Raw genomic sequence first — 24298 nt, forward strand, 5'->3', positions numbered from 1 at the left:
CTATATAGGTAAAGTCCGTCCAAAATCACTTGAGTTTCTTGGGCACTGTAAAGTCACTGCCATCTTATCTGGAGCCATTTTCGTATTTTGTATTTTGCCTCTAGTTCACTTTCTCAGCTCCTACTCCAAGGGGTCATGGATCCCTTGGGTTCATTAAATTTCTGGCTTGGATTATGTGGAATGATTAATGGTGGTGGGCCTGATACATGTTGAGGTCAGCATGCTGAGCATCCTGTATGTCAGCGACAAATACAGCAGTGTGCATCCACTAAGTCACTTTGCCCCCTTTGCAACTGTAATTTATTCATCCCAGAGTACACTCGACCATCTGCTATTTATTTTGTTTTCTTTAAGCATTATTTCCTTCGATTGGCTAAGCCAGGGCACAGGTGAAAAGTGGTAAGAAGCAAAGGGAAGTTCCTGTTGTTGGACACAGGAGGGGTGAGTTGAGCTCCCCTGGAGGAAGAGCATTCAGCTCCACAGAAAAGGCCTAACTGTATTGTTGAATACTTAAATCCCTGTCTAATAGGAGCATTTGGGCCAGGCCCAATCATAACTAGCTAAAGCTAGACCCCTGGGGTGAGCAGTGTAAAGCTGGGGAATTTTAAGCATCCTTAATAGTAGCCTTGTAATAAACTGATGCTCTGAATCTTTGCTAGAGTATATACAAGACTGAACTATAAATCTTACATTTGGCTAAGTGACTCATACAGAAACACCCACCTGATTTCAGACATGCATTTTTGGCAGTGAGGGTGCTAGCTAAATTAGCTACAGTTCTATTTTTAGCTGCTTTCTTTCTCTGCCTAAAACACAATGATTCTATCTGTACAGTTTTACATCTGTGTCCTCCTCCACTACTTATTAGACTATCTCCTGGATTGGGAGATTGCTTCTTTTTTTTAATGCCCAAAACATGGGAATAAAATTTATTTTTTATTTTATCTATAAGCATCTGACCCAGGAAGCTGTTTTTTTTTATGGGAGTAACAATAATAAATATTTATCGAAATGCATTTCAGCTTAATTGAACTCAAACAATCTCTGCTATTTAGAGTGATAAAAATACAAAAACACTTTTTCTTCAGGAAGAGTTGAAGTGTCTCTTGTCTGGGGAGGTCCAGTGTTGACTTCAGGAACTTTGGTCAAGCTGGTATTTGACCTTTGGCAGGAGGCTGCCCTGGGTCTTATATTCTCAACAAACTGGACCCAAGACAATAGTGTGCTTTATAGCCCAGAGCCTGATCAGTGTGTTTCTCCAAGGAAGACCTCAAGCTGAAAAGCCAACATGCCTGACAAGCACCGTCAAGGTACCAAGGGCATAAGCACTAGACATTGGAAAACAAATGGAAAAGCACACACAGCTACATCTGGAATCCTAATGGGCCGCCAATGGTTCCCAGCTAAAGGAAGAATTACCCGTGTTATTTTATCATCCCTTGCGCTAACTTCGCTGTTTATGTACAGCAATAAATGATTTTTTAAAAACATATTTGGGTCATTATGTCATATACCACCAGCAAGTAAGGTTGTTTTATTGTGCTTGGAGTCAAAATACACTGCTGTACCCAGATGTACGGGAAGTTTAAAATCTCCTGTCCTTCTGTATTCATTCCTCCTGGACAAATGAGTTAAGTTTTTAAAAGGGAAATTGAGAATTTTTATGGCTTCTATTCCCACCTCGCCAGTAAAATTTGCACCAGTATTTTTCTACCCAGCAAAGGTGCTTGGCCAATGATAACACTAAATAGTAATGCAGAAAGCCAAACAGCTTCCAACCAACAGGAAATGCCAGAGATTTTTTTTTCTGGAACACTTTGAGCAAGTAGAAATTTTACGCCAAGGCTGTGCTGCAATCCAAAAGCAACTGCACATCAGGAACACAGAGTGAAATCCAGAGGTTTAGGCAGACTCTTCCCATGTACTATGTGGGTTTCTAGCTGCCTTTCGCATTGCTGCCAGCAGTTTTAAAATACACCTGCTCTGTTATCATACATACCCAACATTTAGCAACAAAATGAAATCTCTTCTTAGTTAATCAAAAAAAAAAAAAAAAAAAAAATCCAACGTGCCTATCTCTCTATAATGTATCCTTCTGCATGCTCTTTAATCAGTGAATCTGACTGGTTTCTTTTTCTACCACTTCCTCATACTTTCCAAAAAAATATTTTATTGGAATGTAATCGCTTTACAATATTGTGTTAGTTTCTGCTATACAACACAGTGAATTGGCTATATGTATACATATATACCTTTCCTCTTCAGGCTCCTTCCCACCCCCTCCCCCATTTAAAGCTCAAGTCACCTAAACCTGCTTCCATTCTATAAAGGGAATTTTTTTCACATGAATAAAGTTAAAGACATTCTACATCAAGGGAGGGAAAAGCAGAGGAAGGCTAAGAAAAGCAGATGTTCAGACCTGACTAACCCACCTATCCAGAGAATCAGACCTTGTGTGAATGTTTGGTTTCTGAAGCAGAGGATGGTGGCCTTCCTGTTTACTTAGCTAGCCCTGTCTCTGGTTTACAGGTGGCCTGGAAAGAAGATTTAGGAAATGTTTTCTCTTTCCATAAATGAACATCAAATTATTTTACAATGTGCCCTGGTACATGCATCATGACAGGTTAGAAGGCAGAGACAATCTCAAAAGGGGAGAAAGATGTGGAGAAGTGGGGCAGGCAGTTCAATGTTGTGGGATGAGGGGGGATGGTGAGAAACTTGGCTCAGTTCTTGGTGAAACAAAATTATTTAAAGCTTTTCAAATGTTTTGCTAACAGATAAATCATTTTGTCCTTTAATCTGGCACACCTTCCCTTCCCAGTCTCCTTCTTTGGCAAGACTTCTAAGTTCTGTTTCCTCCAGCAAAGTAACAGACAGATTTTTTGAGAGATCTTCTTTAGTATGCAGCACTGAGTTCCCCAGAACAGTCTTACCATGATCTTACTTTTGCTAAATGATAATCATTATTTTATTATTTTTTTTAAAAAGCAGTTAACTTGATTTTGAGTTAGTACTACTGAATCTTCTCAAAAGGGAAGACTAGAATCACCAGCATTGCTTCCATATGGAAGAAGTCATTACTTGACAATTTATCAACCAAGGCTAGAATTCCATCTCTTTTTTTCCTCCCTTTTCATGATATTCCATCTTTTCTTTTCTTTTGTCTTATTACTTAGCAATTTTTTCCAGCAAACTTCAGAGGTGATTTTGGTGACTTCTTCCCTTCTTTCTTGCTTATTCTTGACCTTGTCCCCCTGACACATTTCTAGCCTACATTTTACCAGTATCTGATTCTTGTCATTTTTCATGTTTCAAGAGAATTTTAGTCTCCTGCTCCTAACTCTTCATTCCCTCAGCCCAGCAGTCTTCACAGATCATCTCTGTCAATTCACATCCCTCCTTCTTCAGAATGCTGCCAGGAATCATCTCTTAAACTAACCCCACAGGGCTCTCCTCAACTAAATCCCTTCAACAATTCTGTTTGCACAATATCAGGAGAAGTTGCCTAGAAAGAAGTTTCTATATTCTGCAGATGTTTATATTTTTTATATGACTCTTCTTTCATTTGCATATAACTTCTCGTCCTTACTGAAACTCAAGGCTCCTTGTAAGCATGGAATGATGTTATAACCAAGTACTTTTTGTGTGTTTCTAGAATTCTTAGTTCAGTGCTCACTGTATTATAATGGAGGAAAATCAAGAACTGTGGTTACCTGACTGAAGTCTGAAATTACTTTTCTGGCTATCATGCTATTTGGCTTGTGATAGCAAAGCATCTCTTAAATAATATTCACTCATGGTCCTTTGTTATCAGGTAGGCTTATTAGTAACATCCACTGGACTCAAGATTTCTGAAGTGACATGGGGTATACTCACCTTCTATTTGTTGGTACAAAAATGAAGAATAAATAGAGCTGGCAAAATAATAACATTTTAAAAATGTTTCTTTTGCTTCCAACCTTCCTTTCAACATTTGTGAGAGTCCTCTCTCCTTTCTCAATTTCAGATATTAAGTGCCTCCTTAAATTCTAACTTCTCCAAATAAAAGCAGCAAGATGTAGTATTTTTTAACTTTACCTAAAATTAATTATCACAATCTTAATATATTCACTCTTTTAAGAATTTTCCATTTTAAGCCTCATTTCCTGTTACAAAAGTATCTCCTGAGAGAGGAGTTTAGAGAATATTTAGGAAGTGAGAGGGCTTCCCTTGTGGCTCAGCTGATAAAGAATCCTCATGCAATGCAGGAGATCTGGGTTCAATCTCTGGGTTGGGAAGATCCCCTGGAGAAGGGAAAAGCTACCTACTCTAGTATTCTGGCCTAGAGTATTCCATGGATTGTATAGTCCATGGGATCTCAGAGTCAGACATGACTGAGTGACTTTCACTCACTCACTCACTCAGAAAGTGAGAAGAATGTTATAGGGGGAGGAGGATGTAGAACAGAGTCTTCACTGACCCTAAAATCAGTGCTGCATTTAATTCCGGTCTTAGTAAGAGACTAGCATAGTCTCTACCTTTCCACTTTCCTTAAGACAAAGATTCCTGTGCCAGAAGACTCATAAATGCCAGGGGGCTTGAGACCTCAACCTGCCTGGGTTTTCCAGTATCAGTGCCATTGACACAACTCCTCTCCCCCACCATGACAGGGACATGGGACATGCCTTTCCCCAGCCCCCTCTTTGCTTCTTCTAGAATATTATCTATAATCCCAAGATCCGAAGTTCTAGTTACTTCCAATACCCCCGAAAAAATGGAGTCTGACACTGCCTTAGAAGCAGAGAACAGTTGCTAAGTCATCATCAGATGAGGCAGAATGACAGTAAGGTACGGAGTGGGATATTAGCAGACACGATCCTGCCTCTCTGGCAAGTCCCTAACTGCATATCCCAATAAAGTTTAAAAGTATTTATTGACTCTGTCTTATTGGTAGTGTTTTTAACTAAGGTATAATTGACATGCAATCAACTGTATATATTTTAAAAGTACAACTTGATAATTTTTGACATTTGTATATACCTGTGAAACCATTACCACAATTCAAGATATTAATGAATATATTCATCACCCTCAGAAGTGTCCTCATCCTCCTTTGTTATCCCTCCCTTCCATTCCCAAGGGATTCCCTTGGTAAATCCATGAGATTCTCTGGGAGTTCAGCTGGTAAAAGAATCTGCCTGCAATGCAGGAGACACTGGTTTGATTCCTGGGTTGGGAAGATCCACTGGAGAAGGGATAGGCTACCCATTCCAATATTCTTGGGCTTCCCTAGTGGCTCAGCTTATAAAGAATCCACCTGCAGTGTGGGAGACCTGGGTTTGATTCCTGGGTTGGGAAGATGCCCTGGAGATAGGAACAGCTACCCACTTCAGTATTCTGGCCTGGAGAATTCCATGGACTGTATAGTCCATGGGGTCGAAAAGAGTTGGACACGACTGAGCGACTTTAACTTGTACTTTCCTCACATTCCTATCTCTTCAGCCACTACAGATTAATTTGTATTTTTTAGATTTACATAAATGGAACCATATGGTATGTACTCCTTTTCCTCTGGCTTCTTTCACTTGGCATGATTGTATGGAGATTCATCCATGTTATATGTATCATTAGTATATTTATTCGTATTGCTGAGTAGTCTTTCATTGCAAGGATACACCTATCTGAAAGGTGTTAACTGGGCCTCTTCTTTGTGGTAGACACTGGAAGATAGAGTCACTCAAGTCTAGGTATCAATTCTTAAGGATCTAATGTGGTGTCTAGTATCTGTGTGTGTGCTCAGTTGCTCAGGCATGTTCAACTCTTTGAGACCCCATGGATTGTAGGCCACCAGGCTCCTCTGTCCATGGGATTTCCCAAGTAAGAGTACTAGATTGGGTTGCCATTTCCTACTCCAGGGGATTTTTCTGACCCAAGGATTGAACCCCCACCTTTACGTTTCCCGCACTGGCAGACAGGTTCTTTACCACCTCATCATCTGGGAAGCCCATGGTGTCTAAGATGGAGACTGAGAAAAAAGTTGATAGTTATAGTAATGTGTGATTTTTGGTGTATGGGAGATAAGCATAGGGCTTCTGAGGCCTCAGCAAAGACCATGAAAATTAGACTTCAGGAAGAGAAGTTCAGCAAAGACTGTTGGAGGAACTAGTGCTTGAGGTGGATTTTGGTGGATATGCAGAAATTTGTTACAGAGTGAGGGCAAAGAGTTACAAGTAGTTCTATATGCCTGGCATGGTTGGGGCAGAGGAAGCTACTTAGAAGGACTTTTATGTGCTGGGTAAGAAGCTTAAATTATATCGATATGTATTAAAGTCATTTAAATAGCAATTGAATTCATAAGTAAATTTACTTTTTACTGTGTAGAATGAGCTAGAAGAAAACAAGACCAAAGATAGGAAGATTAATTAAGAGGGTATCAAAGTAGCCCCAGATTAGAGGGGATGGAGGTATAGACTAAGGTGGTGGATGCAGAGACTGGGGGAAGTGGACAGACCACAAAGAAAGTAAAAAAGACAAAGGAAATAGAATTCTAAGTAATTGTTTTATTTTTACCTTATTTTTGTAATTTTTTTACTACCAAAAACATTTTGTGTTGGGGTATAGCCAATTAACAATGTTCTGATAGTATTCTAAGTACCTGTTGATTCATTAACTGCATAGGGAAAAGTTAAGTAGATTCCCATATTTAAGGCTTGAGCAACTACATAAATAGACAATGGATTAAGAAGTGACAGTAGGGTTTGGGAGGATGATAAAGTTCAAAAGAAGTACAGAATTTAGATGGATATAAACATGGGTTTCGACTGTGCAGGAGTTTGGAGATGGAGATACACTTCCTCATATTTACAGACTTGAAGGACGAAAAAGTTAAAGAATGGAAAAGAGCAACAGGCTTAAAATGAAGTTCTTGGAAACACAGCCTTTATTAGCAGTGTTAAATGGAAAATTAGCTCATGTATCTCATACATTTATTTCTGCTCCTTAATTAGTTTAGAAATTCCTGAAGGAACAGGCTTTGCCTTAAACTTTTTTGTAACTCAGGCGCCTGTGACAAAGGAGTTCAGAACTCATTATTTGCATACTTACAAACTGGAAACATAGTCAGTCTGACTCTATAACCAGCTGTCTCTGAGAAATCAATCCATTTGGCATACTAAACGCTAAAATAATTATTTAATGATGCCCGGGCATGAGCTATCACCACCACCTAGATGTGGTCTATTTCTGTTGAGCAGAAACAAAAATTGCTAGTTACAGAATTTTCTGATATTTAACCACATATGTAAAAGGAAAAAAGTGCTGCCAGTTTCAAATATAGTAATGTGACTTAAGCCAAACCATGATGGTTGGGTCTAGCAGTGGGCTTACATATACAGCTAAATAAAAAATCAGACAACACATTGAACATTCCTTTTGCCATTTTTTGCACATCATGCAGAATTTAGCAGGTGACAACCTGGGATACATTTTTGCATAAATGACTAAGAATCCCAATTTTCTCAACAGCACCCCCACCAAAACTGGGAAAGTCTTCCTAATACAAATTAAATCTAAAGACTACAAATATTATTGTATCTTTAAACTGGATTAAATCAAGGTAAATGAGTGTAAGGTGGTCAGGAAAACCTCAGTGAATCAGTCCTCATTTTTCCTACCACATCAAGTAGAGAAGCTATGATTTAGGCAATTTCTGCTAGGGAAAGTGCTTCCCCTGTAGCATTTTTCCTCCATGATCTCTCCCCCATAATACATTAAGGGGAACCTTTACTTGCCATAGAAAAACAGAGTTATGAATTTGATACTCTGAGTTTGTTGATATGTTTTTAAAGCTGGCAAACAAATAGAGTGCAGAATGTGAAATTTTTTTGCTTCAGCTGCCACATGGCTAGCTGGAAGCTGTATTAAGGACATAGCAAAGTGTCTATTCTGATTTCCAAGAACAGCAAAAATATTAAGTTATGTTTAGGGAGAAAAATTCTTATTCTTGATATCATCAAACTTGTTTCTGAAATACCCTCCAATTTCTTCTAGGTGGAGAACCTCACAAGTGAAATAAAAACAACAAACTTAATTTGACCATCTCCAAAAGATGTCTAACAATTCTCAAAGGAATTTCTCAGACCCTCATTTTTCCAAAGTTTCTTTTTTGTAAGTAGAAAACAACAATGTAGTTTGAGTTGTAAGTACATTTCCTAACTCTTAAAGAAATATTCCTTGGATACAACTTGATTTAAGAAAATTTCTATGCAAAATCTTTCTAAAGAAGATAAATTAGGAAGATATTAATTGTATTAAGAAGCTTTTTCACATTATAAGATCCATTAATATACTAATCTCCCTGGAGAACTTAATTTATAAAGTTTTGTTCACTCAGTCTTTGGGAAAACACATTTATTGTGTAATCCACGGCATGTGTGAATTTTTTTTATAACAGTGGGTCTATGATACTCAATCTATCATTCTCTTCTATTTCTCTTTATATATTCAATTTCCTCCTAATGTGCCAGAACAAGAGAATTCCAGAAAAACATCTACCTCTGCTTTATTGACTATGCTAAAGCCTTTGACTGTGTGGATCACAACAAACTGTGGAAAATTCTTCAAGAGATGGGAATACCAGACCACCTGAACTGCCTCCTGAGAAATCTGTATGCAGGTACATATGTATGAGAAAACAGTATACAACAGTTAGAACTGGACATGGAACAACAGTCTGATTCCAAATTGGGAAAGGAGTACATCAAGGCTGTATACTGTCACCTTGCTTATTTAACTTATATGCAGAGTACATCATGAGAAACGCTGGGCTGGATAAAGCACAAGCTGGAATTAAGATTGCCAGGAAAAAAATATCTATATCCTCCAATATGCAGATGACACCATCCTTACAGCAGAAATTGAAGAGGAACTAAGGAGCCTCTTGATGAAAGTGAAAGAGGAGAGTGAAAAAGCTGGCTTAAAACTCAACATTCAAAAAACTAAGATCATGGCATCCAGTCCCATCACTTCATGGCAAAATGATGGGGACACAATGGGAACAGTGTCAGATTTTATTTTGGGGGGCTCCAAAATCACTGCAGATGGTGACTGCAGCCATGAAATTAAAAGACACTTGCTCCTTGGAAGAAAAGCTATGACCAACATAGACAATGAGAGAGTTGTCTCAACAATGGACCATAAAGAAAGCTGAGTGCTGAAGAATTGATACTTTTGAACTGTGTGTTGGAGAAGACTTGAGAGTCCCTTGGACAGCAAGGAGATTAAAACAGTCCATCCTAAAGGAAATCAGTCCTGAATGTTCATTGGAAGGACTGACGCTGAAGCCGAAGCTCTCATACTTCGGCCACCTGATGCAAAGAACTCACTCATTGGAAAAGACTCTAATGCTGAGAAAGAGTAAAGGCAGGAGGAAAAGGGGACGACAGAGGATAAGACAGTTAGATGGCATCACCGACTTGATGGACATGAGTTTGAGCAAGCTCCAGGAGTTGGTGATGGACAGGGAAGCCTGGCATGTTGCAGTCCATGGGGTCACAAAGAGTCGGACATGACTGAGAGACTGAACTGAACTGAACACTCACGTATTCAACAGAAATTTCACTGCAAGTATATTTTGATATATTACATAAAAGAGATCCTGAAAGATTAAGCAAGTTTTAGAAATACTACCAGCTTTCAATGTAGCATTGGAATGTTGACTTTATTATTTATAGGAACACAGGCTTTGTCTAATGCAATGAATCTTTCTCTGGAGTTTTAGAAACTTGAATTTCTATATACAATATTGGGTTTTCTTAAGGTAAGGTCCAAGGCTTTCCTGGTGGCTCAGTGGTCAAGAATCCACCCGCCAATGCAGGAGACATTGGCTTGATCCCTAGTCTGGGATGAGCCCACACGCTGTGGAGAGCATCTAAACCTGTGTGCCACAATTGCTGAAGCCCATGCGCTATAGAACCTGTGCACTATAGTGCCCATGCTCCAAAACAAAAGAAGGCCCTGCAGTGAGAAGCCTGTGCACCACCACAGGAGCACAGCCCCCTCTCCAGAACTAGGGGAAAACACTTGAGCAGCAATGAAGACCCAACACAGCCAAAAATAAATTTTAAAAAATTGCTTTAAAATAAGGTAAGGTACAGTCACAAAGCACTAAAATCCAAGGAAGACATCAAGTTTGTGAAAAAAAAGAAAAGTAAATCTTGAAATTACATACTGAATAAAGTTCTCCCAAATTTGTCTTGACTTAAATTAATAACTGACCTGCAATTTTTGGTTGATATTGTTTTTAAATTTGTGGCAAAATCCCCAAATCTGAAAATTTAGGTATTTACTTGCCATTTGTTTCCTCCTGGGCAAATGGGGAAACTGGGCTGGATCAATGTTCCCCAAACATGATTCCAACTGAGAAGTCTTTTCTTTCTTTAAAATAAATATTACAGAGATGACCAATATATAAAAACATTTACAAAATTCAGTTGGGGAAATGAAAAAGGAAGATACTTTTGTTCCCTAGCCCCTTTGCTCCATAGCACGTTGCTTCTGAAGTGCCAAGAGTTAGATGGAATACAGTTTTAAAACCACTTGTCTGTGAGAGCTGCAAAGACTCCTTTCAAATCTGAAGCTACACAATTCTAAAATTTACAAACATTTCTATGTGTGCAGTTATCTAAAGAAGAAGGACTAAATAATCAAATCTCTATGCTGGGACTTTCTAGGGACTATGAAAGTGTTTGGTATAACATAGGTGTGATGTAAACTACTACAATTATGAAGGAAAGCTCTCTGGAAACCATCATCATAGAATTAATGGATTCTATAATGTTTCTGTAATTACTTTTTTAATCTAATACTTTCCATCATTTAAAGGAGTCCATGATGGCACGTATAGTTGAATGAGAAAGGCAAACTGCTGGAGGAAAAAAAGTCATTAATATTTCAGAACTGGAAAGTGAAAAGAGTGAGTTTCAATGAGAACTACAAAATAATGACAGGAACTCAGTTTGAAGAAACCCCCAAACATCCAGAAACTCAAAGTAATGAGTTTAATTCCCCAAAGTCGAAAGCAGTTTCCACCCCAGGGTAACAAAAACAAGACCTCATGTTTGTTTGTTTTGGAGTCTCCATTCGGACCTGGAAGGTCAGGCTCTGAACAGCAGAGCCATTGTTCAACATCATTCATCCTGATCATGGTCCAGCACCTGACCAGGAATTAGGAAACCTGGGTTCTCTATCTGATTCTGTGATTGACTCACCCCTAGGGTTTTTGAAGAGTGATAGTTTCTTCCCTCTAGAGTATCTGTGAAATGATCTTTTCTCTCTGGATGATGGAGGAATTACAGAGATTATGCTGTCTCCTAGTAATACTTGGAAATATGCTTAACAAGGTTAGGCTGACATTTTATTACCAATGTTTTTCACTTCAGTACCTAAAACAACATCAGTGAGGGATTATTCTGTGCCAGGACCTTTTCTAAATTCCTTACATGAATTAACTCAATTCTCACAACAGCCCTATTACTTAGGTGTACTATAATCCTTGGCTTCCTGGTGGCTCAATGGTAAAGAATCTTCCTGCCAATGCAGGGGACACAGGTTCAATCCCTGGGTCAGGAAGATTCCCCTGGAGAAGGAAATGGCAACCCACTTCAGTATTCTTGCCTGGGAAATCCCAAGGAGCCTGGATGGCTACAATCCACAGGGTCACAAGAGTAGGACATAACTTAGCGACTAAAGGAATAAAAACAAACAAACTACAATCTTCATTTTGCAAATGAGGCAGCAAAATTATAAAGAAGTTGAGTAACTTGCTTAAAGTCACACAGTTAGTAAGTGGTGGTGCCAGAGCTCTAGAGCAGGCATTGCTCTTCACGCTGCACTACCTCGTCCCTGAAGAAGCTGTCTGGTTTCCCCAGATTTGCTGCAATGAACAGGAAGGCTAGAGCATATCTCTTCTCTTAATTGCCTGTCAAATCAGATTAGCTAGGTTTTCTCTCACACAGTCAGAGACTATGACTTATATTGGCCTTACATTTTTTCCCACTATGGATGCAGGTAGTTGCAGGAGGGTTAAATAACTTCAAAATGGCATTGTAACTGAACTGGACTATCTTTCAATATGTTTGTATTTAGAAGAAAAAAGGCTTAGAAAATTTTGTTAAAGTCATTTTAATAATAATGGCAAATCCTGAACTTTCTGTTAGAGATACTTTGCAATTAATATCAAACTACCAACAAGATAAACTGAAACTTGCAGATCAAGTTTCCATGAAGCAGATGTTGAATTGATTTTGTAAAGTCTGTGTGCATTCATGATACTGTTCTGCCTTTACTGCTCTCCGCCCCACCCCACCCCCAATTAAAAGTTCTATCATCAGATTGTACAGGATAGGGAATTTTTAGGTCCCAGCACAAATGAGAAAACAACTGATAGTGTAAAAAACCTGACAGTGAAAAAACAACTGATAGTGTATTGCCTGTTGATCACAGCTAGCTGCAACACTGAACTACTCCTTCCCCACACGACACCCCTGGTTCCTACTCACTCAAGATTCCCTGGGTCTGTCTTCAATAGGAGCGAAACCAGACAATGGTATCCGGAACATTTGGCCTTACTGCAGTTTGTTTTAAGACATTACAGTTCAAAAGCCTCTAAGCAACTACTGTGCTGCACTAATCACAAAGAGATCTCTCCTACAGGAACTATGAAGTAATTTAACTAGAGTCTTCCTTCCAAGACTTCAATAATTCTAAAAGTCACAGTGAGTCAAAGGACTTGGAAAGGCATTGAGGCTAAGGAAATGCATACTGGTAGGGTTGTATTAACCCTAAACCAATCTGGAAATCGATTCCTGTGAGATTAAGAAGAGCACACTGCAGGCTAGAGGAAATGAAGTCTGGGTGTCAAGTTCAGACCCTTGGAACATGTAAATAAGACACTTGGTCCAGGCAATTGAGACATATTTTGAAGTGTACATTTTGTTCACTAACACAAGGATAACCATACGAATCAACTGCCATGAAACCAGAGCAAAGTCAGAAGTATGGGAGCAAAAAGAAAAACATGACCTTAAGTGGCAACGTAGCAAAGAGCAGACCATGGTCCACTGCTGGAACTTTGCTAAGAGGCAAAAGCAGGAGGCTCTGGGTCTCACCAAACCCAGATGGCAATGCAAAAATAAATGAATGAATGCTGAGTAATTATTTATCAAGCAGCACGATCATTCCAGAAACAAAGAAAATATGTAACATAACAAGAAGTATTAAATCAGTCCCAGCAGAGTTTTGAAATGGGGCAGTAAAGAAGTTCACATTGATTAAAAACCAAAATGCAATCTTGTGCTTTTGATTTGCTTTGCTCTTACAAAATAAAAGTGTTTTATTGATATCCATATGTGGAGACAGAAAGCAAAACCTTTCTTGAATTTCACGCAAAGTAAATGTGGTTTTCAATGTTTCACCCATTCCATGTCAGGCTTCCAATTAACTTTATCAGGCTTATCAGGAAAAACAATAAGAATATATTAATAGCACAGACTTGTAGGTGCTGGATTTCATGCCACTCCTAAAAGAAATATAAATATATATGGGCTTGTCCCTTTTTCAGTGAAAAAATAAACAAACTTTAAAATTAACTTACCATAATCACCCAAAGAATGAATACCTTTTTAGAAAGAAAATTATTCTTTAAAAACTTCTTTTCAGGTTCACTCACAAAGTTCTTTCATTGTTTACAATGTTTGTGAGCCTATTTAGGCTGTTTTGAAAAACAACCACTACTTTCATTCCTTTCTCAACATAATATCTGAAAGGAAGACGAGGAAAACCTCCAGGAAAAAAAAATGCTGTCTTCTAAAGCCTTTGACTATCTGGATCACAAGAAGCTGTGGAAAATTCTTAAAGAGATGAGAATACTGGCCACCTTACTTGCCTCTTGAAAAACCTGTATGCAGGTCAAGAAGCATCAGTTAGAATTGGACATGGAACAACAGACTGGTTCAAAATTGGGAAAGGAGTACGTCAAAGCTATATATTGTCACCTTGCTTATTTAACTTAAATGCAGAGTACTTCATGCGAAATGACGGGCTGGATGAAGTACAAGCTGGAATCAAGATTGCTGGGAGAAATACAAATAACCTCAGATATACAGATGACACCACCCTTATGGCAGAAAGTGAAGAGGAACGAAAGAAACTATTGATGAAGGTGAAAGGGGAGAGTGAAAAAGCTAGCTTAAAACTCAACATTCAAAAATCTAAGATCATGGTATCTGGTCCCATTACTTCATGGCAAATAGATGGACAAAAAATGAAAACCGTGACAGACTTAATTTTCTTGGGCTCCACAATCACTGCAGTTGGTAACTGCAGCCACAAAATTAAATGACACTAGCTCCTTGGAAGAAAAGCTATGACAAACCTAGACAGTGTATTAAAAAGCAGACATATCATTTTGTTGACAAACGTCCAATAGTCAAAGCTATGGTTTTTCCAGTAGTCGTGTTAAGATATGAGATTTGGACCACAAAGAAGGCTGAGCACCAAAGAATTAATGTGTTCAAACTGTGGTGCTGAAGAAGACTCTTGAGAATCCACTGGACAGCAAAGAGATCAAGCCAGCCAATCCTAAAGGAAATCAACCCTAAATATTCATTGGAAGGACTATTGCTGAAGCTGAAGCTCCAATACTTTAGCCACCTGATTCAAAGAGCTGACTCATTGCAAAAGGCCCTGATGCTGGGAAAGAGCAGGGGCAGGAACAGAAGAAGGTGACAGAGGATGAGATAATTAGATGGCATCACTGACTCAACGGACATGAGTTTGAGCAAACTCCGGGAGATAATGAAGGACAGAGAAGGCTGGCAGGCTGAAGTCCATGGGGTCACAAAGAGTTGGACAGGACTGAGTGAACAACAACAAAGAACTCATGAGAACAGTAACACCTTTTGATTTTGCAGGATTAAGGTAGGCCATACAAATTCTCCCAGAGGCTGTGTCAATTTTAATATGCTAAACTACCACTTTCTAATAACATACAGGTAGGAAAACAACTGTCAACATAACCTGAGTCATGAGTCTCAACCAACTATTACCAAAGGAAAGTTACATGACTCGGGGAGGGGAAGAGGCAGAACTAAATTTCTATAGCTTCCTGGTCTTGCAGTAAAAAGTGTACTTCTGCCCTTAAAAGAGAAGGTGCCAGCGCCTGAATAGATCTACACTATTCAGTAGACTCAAAATGCTGTAATCACGGAGATGTCACTGGCTACTTGCCTCTGACTTCTGACAGGGGAGATGCACTAAAAAATCTCCATAGAAAGGTCCAAAACTCTGCTATGGTATTTAATTGAGAAAGTACGTGACCTGATTCTCAGCTCACATTTGTGAAAAACAGGTTTGGCATGGGTGCCTCATGCTCAGAGTTCTTCAGAGGACCATGGGATCTAATATATAGTGAGCACCCAAACTTTTATAGGCTTGAATCCCAGTGAGAACTGAGAGTTCAGCCACTTAGATCCATAACTACAGCAGCTACACCTTCTAGTTTTACCCTGGCAGCCTTGACTTCAAATACTGTGTCCGGCCTCATTAATTAGCTATTCCCAACTGTTACTCACCTCTAGGGGGGTTGCTTTAATTTTTGTTTTTTAAAATATATGCTGGACCACTCCTCTTCCTCTTCCCCCAAAACTTTCTGAAACTGCAGGGGTAGGGTTAAGGTAATCTTTATTTGTTTTAAATCTCCATACAGGTTATAAAGCAAGCAGAGTTAAAAATCACTAACAACTGCCATTGTTGAATTTCCGATATTTCAGCTATTGTAACTGAATAAATCAGTCAGAAAGTCTTGCAAAAAAAAAAAAAATTCATGAATAGAAAAAGATTGAGCTCCATCACAGATTTCAAAGGATCCAAGAATTACTAAAGTAACAATTAAAAGGTACATACTTTAGACTCTAACATTTAGATCAATGCTGTGGAAAGGATATGCAGTGAGACACAATTGTGTGTCATGTGTGTAAATTGTAATTTTCTAGTAGCCACATTGAAAAGAAAAAAAAAGAAAACCAGATGCAATTAATGCTAATATCATGTCTTATTTAGTACAATGTGTGCATGCATGCTAAGTTGCTTCAGTCGTGTGCAACTCTGTGCAACTCTATGGACTGTAGCCTGCCAGGCTCCTCTGTCCATTAGATTCTCCAGGCAAGAAGACTGGAGTGGATTGCCATGCCCTCCTCCAGAGGAGTTTCCCAACCCAGAGACTGAACCCAGGTCTCCCACATTGCAGGTAGATTCTTTACTGACTGAGCCACCAGGGAAGCCCAAGAAATAAGCAGTTTTATTAGAATTAATTCATTTAGGGTAGAAGTAGATGACAAATCTGGCCCAACTTCTACACCTTCCAAGCCAAAATCATCTCCTCCTTGCTAAAGTCAGTACTACAGAGCTGAAGCGCCAACCAAGTAGTTTTAAGATCCAAGGTAACTTCCTATGTAAATATTAACCCAAAGCCTCTACCAGTAGAAAGTTTGAATGGTTCACTCTCTGGGCATAAGGCAAATCAGAATTTTAGATTCTTAACCAAAAAAGCTGGTTAGCCACCTATATGCCTAGTTTTCAAGTATTTTGACCTTATTTCAGAAAACACAGAGGTATCTACTCTTCAGGCTTCTTCATTTAAAATAACAGTTCCACTTACCAATTTAGGCTATTCCATCTTTTTCACTGACTTCAGTACTATCTTAGTTACTTTGTTCATCTAATTGTTTACCTCTTTACTATCAGAGACCTCCAGTAGTACATCTGGGATAAGTGAAGTCATTTCCACCCAAGAACCTAAAAGGACAAGGAGGGCCAGATCCTGAGAGGACAGCTGCATGGGAAGGGCTATTGACAGCTGATAGTAGCTGTGGTCTTTTTCCCGGGGTCAGAGCCCAGCCACTGTGACGAGGTAGTGAGGGAGATAGTCAATTAACACTCTAACTTCATCCTTGCTTTCTCCTCCCTGGTCTCCCATTGGGACCTCCCATTAGATTAGACTCTGCTCTCACTGCCAAGAACCAGTTCTAATCCTTCGTTGGGGAACAGGTTCAACAAGGCATATGGTATAGTAAAAAAAAAAAAAAAAAATCACCTGAAGAGTGTTTTAAAACTAAAGATTCTGGGATCTACCCACTTGACTCCCCAGAACTCTAACTCTTCAGAAGAGGAGAGGGATTATGACACACAGATTTTAGAATTAATGTTTTAAATGTCCCTTTCAAATGTTAAATATCTTGGTTCTTTTAAAGTGTTTTTATTTTTCCATGCTTGTTTTTGTGCTGTTTTAAATTAAGTATTCATCAAAGATAATTTGTTATTCAAATTTCTGAACTCAATCAGTAAAATCATTAATAAACATAAACATTTAATAAAAGACTTTTGGGGGTTCCAATCCAAGATGGTGACATGGGAGACTCCTGAATTCACCTCCTCCCATGGCATTAAATATAAAGTGATTTTCAGAACTAAGACCAAAGAAGGATGAAAAGGGAAGGTTAAAAAACATATGTAATGGCTACATGATCTGACAATGTATGTACAGTATTTTTTGCAAATTAAGGAAATGGGGAAAGCAAGTGTAAAAATCATTTTATTAACTGTTTTCATAATCCTTTTGGTGGGACCATCCAATTTGTGGTCTTACAATATTATTTCCTACTATAACATACCAAAACGTCTTAGATAAATGGCTGACTCTAGGTTTAGGGAAGAAATCTAAAGCCTGAAACATTTTGTCATCTAACAGATAACATGGAAGTTATCACGTGGTATTAAGCATCAGGTCAAAAGAATCCAGAAGTCAACTTGAGGAGGCTCATATTAGTCAAAAATAAGACAATTTGAACATCAATTAAAAATAATAGCTTTGATGGATTGAAGTACATTGAATATATTTACACCTGAATTGATAATGATCCATTTTTTTAAAGTTCATCTTAGAATAATAAGCATGGTAGATTAAGATGACTACAAAATCTTTGTTACTCTTTCCATTGAGAAGAGTAACAAGGAACCTATGAGTTACTCTTCCCTTGATATGGGCTGGTGTTAGCAATTTGCCTATGCAATAAAATACAATGGAAGTTACATTCTGAGATTTCAAAGCCTAGATCAACATAAGATTTGCAACTTCCATCTTGTCCTAACATTCTTTGGGAACCCTAAGTTGTCATTAGTTAGACAATTCTAGTTGACAGTCCCAGGTAAGGCTAGACTCCCAGCCATCCTGACCATCATCAGACATGAACTCACATACATAGCACCTTAGATCTCTCAAACCAGCTCATCTACAGCTAAATATCACCAAATGATCTTAGTTGATGCCACATGGAAAAAAAGAATCACATGGCCAAGAGCTGCCAAAAATTCCTGTCCTACGAAATGCTATAATAGAATAGTTTTTATTTTAAGCCACTAAATTTTGGAGTAGCTTGTTCTGCATTAATAGGTAAATGGAACATATTTTTATATCTGCAGTAACAAAAACCTAAAATGTGTTTTAAAAAAATTGATTTGGGGACCAGAGAAACTGGAAGAGCTTCAGAGAGACTAGCAATGACAGCTAAAAGGTTCAGAGAGACTTTCGTGCGGATTTAAAGGAGAGTGAGAAAAAATGCTAAGGAGTTTGCAAAAGGAGGGCACCCTGATACAGTGGAAGTTTGACAATATTACAGCCTTTAGTAATGTGGAATACAAAAGAGATTAAAAGAAGAATTGTTTGGTTTTTAAGAAGTGTTTTGAGGGGGAAAAGAAGATCTAGAACTTTCTATGGTTAAATAAAACTGTTTCTCATCTCTATTTTCTCCGAGCAAAATATTCTTAAGTTAGAAATGACTTCAGGGCAAAAATCAAATCCAGAGTCCAATAAATAAAGCTTGGTCTCAGATTAAAGCTGTCAAGTATGACTCCAAAACTCTCTCCAAAACATTTAAGGGTATGCCTAGTAGAGTGCCTAGGAATCACATAGGTATGCTTCTTAGACCTTCTCTGCTAGACGATCTGGTGTCCAGGAATCTGAAAGGTGTGCCTCACAGCCCTTTCCAACTAGATGACAGGCTTCTATTTTAAAGCCATTGTTCCACAGCACCCAGACATTCAGCTCAACACTGAGAAGGGCAAGTTTCTGGAATAAAATGTAGATGTTTCTTTTGACTAATTAAGCGAATTGTAATTTGATACACAGGAAGCCCACAAATTGCTTTAACAAAGTGTGTCAGCCTCAACCAAAAGGCACAAAGACAATCCAAGAGAGAAAAAAAATAAAAAGGAATTTGATTCCCAAACTTCTACTGGCAGGAATCAAGACTGGGAAAGGTTGTTCTTTTGCAAAGAGAAAGGAAAAGAAAAAATGACTCAGTGTGAAAACAAAGTCCCAAAAGTCCATGCCAAGAGCTACAGACAATCATTTCCAGGGAAAAGGACTGAGTTCTGATCAATGAACTGGTGACATCTGCCTAGCTGGAATTCAGAATTGCCACAGACCTTATTGGCTATGCACCTCCTGTTTTATCCCTCTGTGAATGGAAATGTATACTGTAGACATCCTGTGCCTGCGCCAATACTGTATGTTAGCTATATGGGAAGGGGGTGAGGGTTCGGGAAGATTTGATAAATTTGTCTCTAATTCACAGATGTTCAGATCAAAGGGAATGACATTATACCTGAGAAAATCACATACAAGTAACTTCATTAGCATCTGGATCTGATTTAGATAATGTCTTAGTTCAGACTGTTACAACAAATTACCATAAACCGAGTAGCTTAAACAACAAACATTTGTTTCCCACAGTTTTAGAGGTTAGAAAGTCTAAGGTCAACAAAGTTGCAGATTTGGTGCTGATAAAAACTCACTTTCTGGTTTGTAGATGGCCATCTTCTAGCTGTTTCGTCACACAGAAAAGCAGAGAGGGAAAAAGCAAGCTTTCTAGTGTCTCTTCTTATAAGGGCACAAATACCATTCATGAGGGCTCTACCTTCATGACCCAATTAACCCCCAAAGGCCTTATAACCTGATATCATCACACTGGGAGTCAGGATTTCAACATAAGAATTTTGGAATGGACATATTCAGTCTAAAACAGCTAATGAGTATTAGGCTTCAAAGAGGACGCCACAATGAGCTGAGAATCTGGAGGAACTGAGAAGAAGATAACTCTCTTTTGCACTTGGTAGGAATGTAGAAGTGTGCTGCTGCTGCTGCTAAGTCGCTTCAGTCGTGTCCAACTCTGTGTAACCCCATAGACGGCAGCCGACCAGGCTCCCCCGCCCCTGGGATTCTCCAGGCAAGAACACTGGAGTGGGTTGCCATTTCCTTCTCCAATGTATGAAAGTAAAGAGTGAAAGTGAAGGCGCTCAGTCGTGTCCGACTCTTAGCGACCCCATGGACTGCAGCCTACCAGGCTCCTCCGTCCATGGGATTTTCCGGGCAAGAGCACTGCATGGGGTGCCATCGCCTTCTCCATGTAGGCGTGCAGCCTGGAGTAGACTCTATGTGTGTGCATGTGCTCAGTCACCCAGTCTTGTCCAGCTCTTTGTGACCCATGGACTGTAGCCCACCAGGCTCCTCTGCCCATGGGATTTTCCAGGCCATAATACTAGAGTGGATTGCCATTTCCTAGCCCAGGGGATCTTCCCAACCCAGGGATTGAACCCCTCATCTCTTGCACCTCCTGCATTGGCAGGTGGATTCTTTACCGCTGCACCACCTGGGAAGCCCCAGCCCCACCTGGGAAGTAGCCACAAATTCTTCAATGCCTCTCGCATTGAAAGGTGGCATCTCACGTCTTCCTCCTTGAATCTGGACTCACTTTAGTGGCTTGCTTGGTCAAAGAATGCAGTAAAAGCGACACCTTAGAATTTCTATGACTTAGAAGCCTCAAGGCTTCCACCTGGCCCTTTTGAAACACTTGTTGGTAGACCTAACCTGTCATACATAAAAATCCAACTACTCCGAGATCTTTCTGCTAGAGGGGCAAGGAGTAAGCTATCCAAATGACAGTCCTAGCTAAGCCTAGTCTTTCAACCATCCCCATCAATGCACCAAATACATGAATGACTGTCCAGAGCTACAGACTAGACACAAAGATTCCTATCTCACTCTGTTCTTTAAAAGATTAGGTAACAGCCTAAGTGAAGACACTATGAAACTTCAGCAAGTACTACATAAATTCCATAAAACAGAATACCCAATCTGTACATCCATAAAGTGACACACATTCACCTCTGTGATTTATGCATTCTCCAAATCTGTGACATGACTCGCACTCTTTCCCACCATGTCCACCCACAATGGACCTGCACAGTTTTCCTCCTTCCATTCTGGCCACCCTGCTGTGCACTGACCTCCAACTACAGACTCAGAGTCTGTAGCCAAGTCAACACTGAAAGATAATTTATTTTTACATACGAGGGGCAAGCGTTCATCCATATCCATCACACCTTTGCAAACTATCAGGCTTTTCTTTCTCCCGTACAAACTTCTGAAAATCTTTATCTAGACATAGTATTGATTTTTAACCCTCAATCCATAAAGACTAGAAACACTTCAAATTTCTCATTCCCCTCCCTGGAAGCATTTAAATAAATTTCCACACACTGAGAGCTGGGTTTTTAAACCATATCTCAAGAGAAAGTAAAAGACCATGTAAGATATATTTCACAAATGTACTTTTTATTTGAGATTTAATCTAGATCCTCCTCTAAACTGTTACCACTATATCTAAAGTAACACAGTACCATTTTCTTCCCTTTGGATTTAGAACTTTCAAATATGTATACAAGCCTACAATAACCTCCCTTTAGTCACAGGCTCCCTAACTATATTTAACTTTTGCAGTCTTGACATTCCTCACCCCAGCTCTTTTTTTGAAGCAATTTTGTTTTGCTTTCATCTGTGATACAATGACAGTTGGAACCTAAAGCTGTATTCCAGGTGGGTCTTGAGTTACTTGCCCTTTGCAAAGTATTTTTTTTTCTGGCCAATCAATTTTATGATAAATTCAAGTTAGGAAAGTTTTAGCAAGTTCAGCTAGAAAAAGGACAAATTGTTATAAACGGAGGATATTCATATAAACTGTGCAATTTCCTTTGATTTTTCTAGCTCCCTTTTCATATCCTCAGCCAAAAAGTTACTGGATTTTAAAATCTTGTGAAATTCTCCCAGCTAACTCAATAACATTAGTAACAATAAAATAAAATATAATAATCCTTAAACAATAAAAAGCTTATATCATTGACTGAGTCCAGTGAACACCCATGTACAATTGGAAGTAGACCCAATCTTATTCTCCTTTTTTCTTTATAATGATGAACTACATTGTTGTCACTTTTTATGTTAACTTGAGTTTTCATACAAGTACAAGCTTTCCTTTGGTAAACATCTTATTCCAAGAGTTTTAATTCTATCTTGTCAGTGGATGCTTCCTTCAGAATTTTGAGTGCATTTTCCATTTTTAACAGCATATTCATATTAAGATCTAGAACATTGATATCTTAACAAATTAACATCAAAGACCGAGATACCCACAGATTGCACAGATGAACCTTCAGCCTAAATCTCATAGTGCCTGGAATGGTTTGCTTTTTTATGTTTTCCATATGAACAGTTTTCTACCCACACAGCAATGATCATACCAATGCAATTTTGAATTTGGAATATGTTCATGGGATCCTATAGCCAGAACTTTCCCACATTCAAATAACAGCAGAACTATAGTATATTCATCCAAAACTTTCAAAATTCTATAAATAATTTTAAAAATGATTAAAGCATACAAATGGCAAATTATTCTCCATATGTACTATTTTTGTGTGCTAAGTCTCTTCAGTCATATCCGACTCTTTGCAACCCCATGGACTGTAGCCCACCAGGCTCCTCTTTCCATGGGATTCTTCAGGCAAGAATACTGGAATGGGTTGCCATGCCCTTCTCCAGGGAATCTTCCCAACCCAGGGAGTGAATCATCTGAGCCACTCAATTCAATGAAATTTATTGAAATCAAGTCAGCAAATATTTATTAAATGCCAGAAATTTGGGGCCTCCCAGGTGGTGCTAGTGGTAAAGAACCCACCTGCCAGTGCAGGCAACATAAGAGCCATGGGTTTGATCCCTGGGTCGGGAAGATCCCCTGGAGGAGGGCATGGCTACCCACTGCAGTATCTTGCCTGGAGAATCCCACGGACAGAGGAGCCTGGTGGGCTACAGTCCATAGGGTCACACAGAGTCGGACAAGACTGAAGCAACAGCGCACAGCACAGTAAGAAATTTAATAATGAAAAAAACAATCTTTACTACATAACAAAGCCCTTATATCTCTACTACCATTAATGTGACCCTTGCTTTTCTGGTAGAGTTAAAATTGGTAGAGATGCAACTCATTTGACAAACTTGTGTACACAACTGTTAAAGCAGACCTTCAGTGGCTATCTTTGTTTTATATCACTTCTGTGAAATAATCAAGGCATCTCAATATTTATTTTGGGTTCGGGGCTGCCAGGTATGGTAATCAATCATTTTATAAAAGTTACTTTTCTTCTGTGGGTTTTGATATTCTTGGCTGTAACGTGAAGGGATTAGACCAGATGATGCCTGAGACCTTGCCCAGTTTTAGGGTACTTGGATTTTGGTCTATCTGGTTAGAAGGAGCATGACTTGGACTAGCAAGATGCTACTCTGTTATGCACTGTAACAACAGCTGAAATACTGACTACATTTTGGGGACATTAGAGTTTGAAGACCATAGCAAGATCTGTTGAGGGCCTGTCACATTTGTGGTCAAGTTTTGCTAAAATTGACAGGTCCTTTTCCATGCAGGAGTGTACAGACTAGCACCAGGTGTCAGTCTGCCCCTAAGAGCCTTGCTTGGCCTTGCACTCTTGGATCACATGAATGTACATGGTGTCTCAACTAATGGTGACTCCTTCCCTCTCCCTCAAATACTTCTCTTAAGAAAGGTTAAATATCTCCATGAAACCTTCCATGATCTCTCCAGATAGGGGTCCCTTCCTCCCTGGTCACTATTCTAACCTGCATGTATTTGTGGTATTACATTTACATAATGGTAAATAATGAATTACCATTATTTAAGTATCTTCTCATTTATTAAGCCATCAGCCTCTTCAGGGTAAGGATCGTGTCTTATTTATCTTTGTATCTGACACAAGAGCCTACCACATAAGATATATTCAAATAACAGTAACAGCTTACATTTATAGAGTACTTATTAAGTGGCAAACACTGTATAAACATCAGCTTTTAACCATT

The sequence above is a fragment of the Budorcas taxicolor genome, chromosome 21 (assembly GCF_023091745.1).
Source record: "Budorcas taxicolor isolate Tak-1 chromosome 21, Takin1.1, whole genome shotgun sequence".
Taxonomy (NCBI): Eukaryota; Metazoa; Chordata; class Mammalia; order Artiodactyla; family Bovidae; genus Budorcas; species Budorcas taxicolor.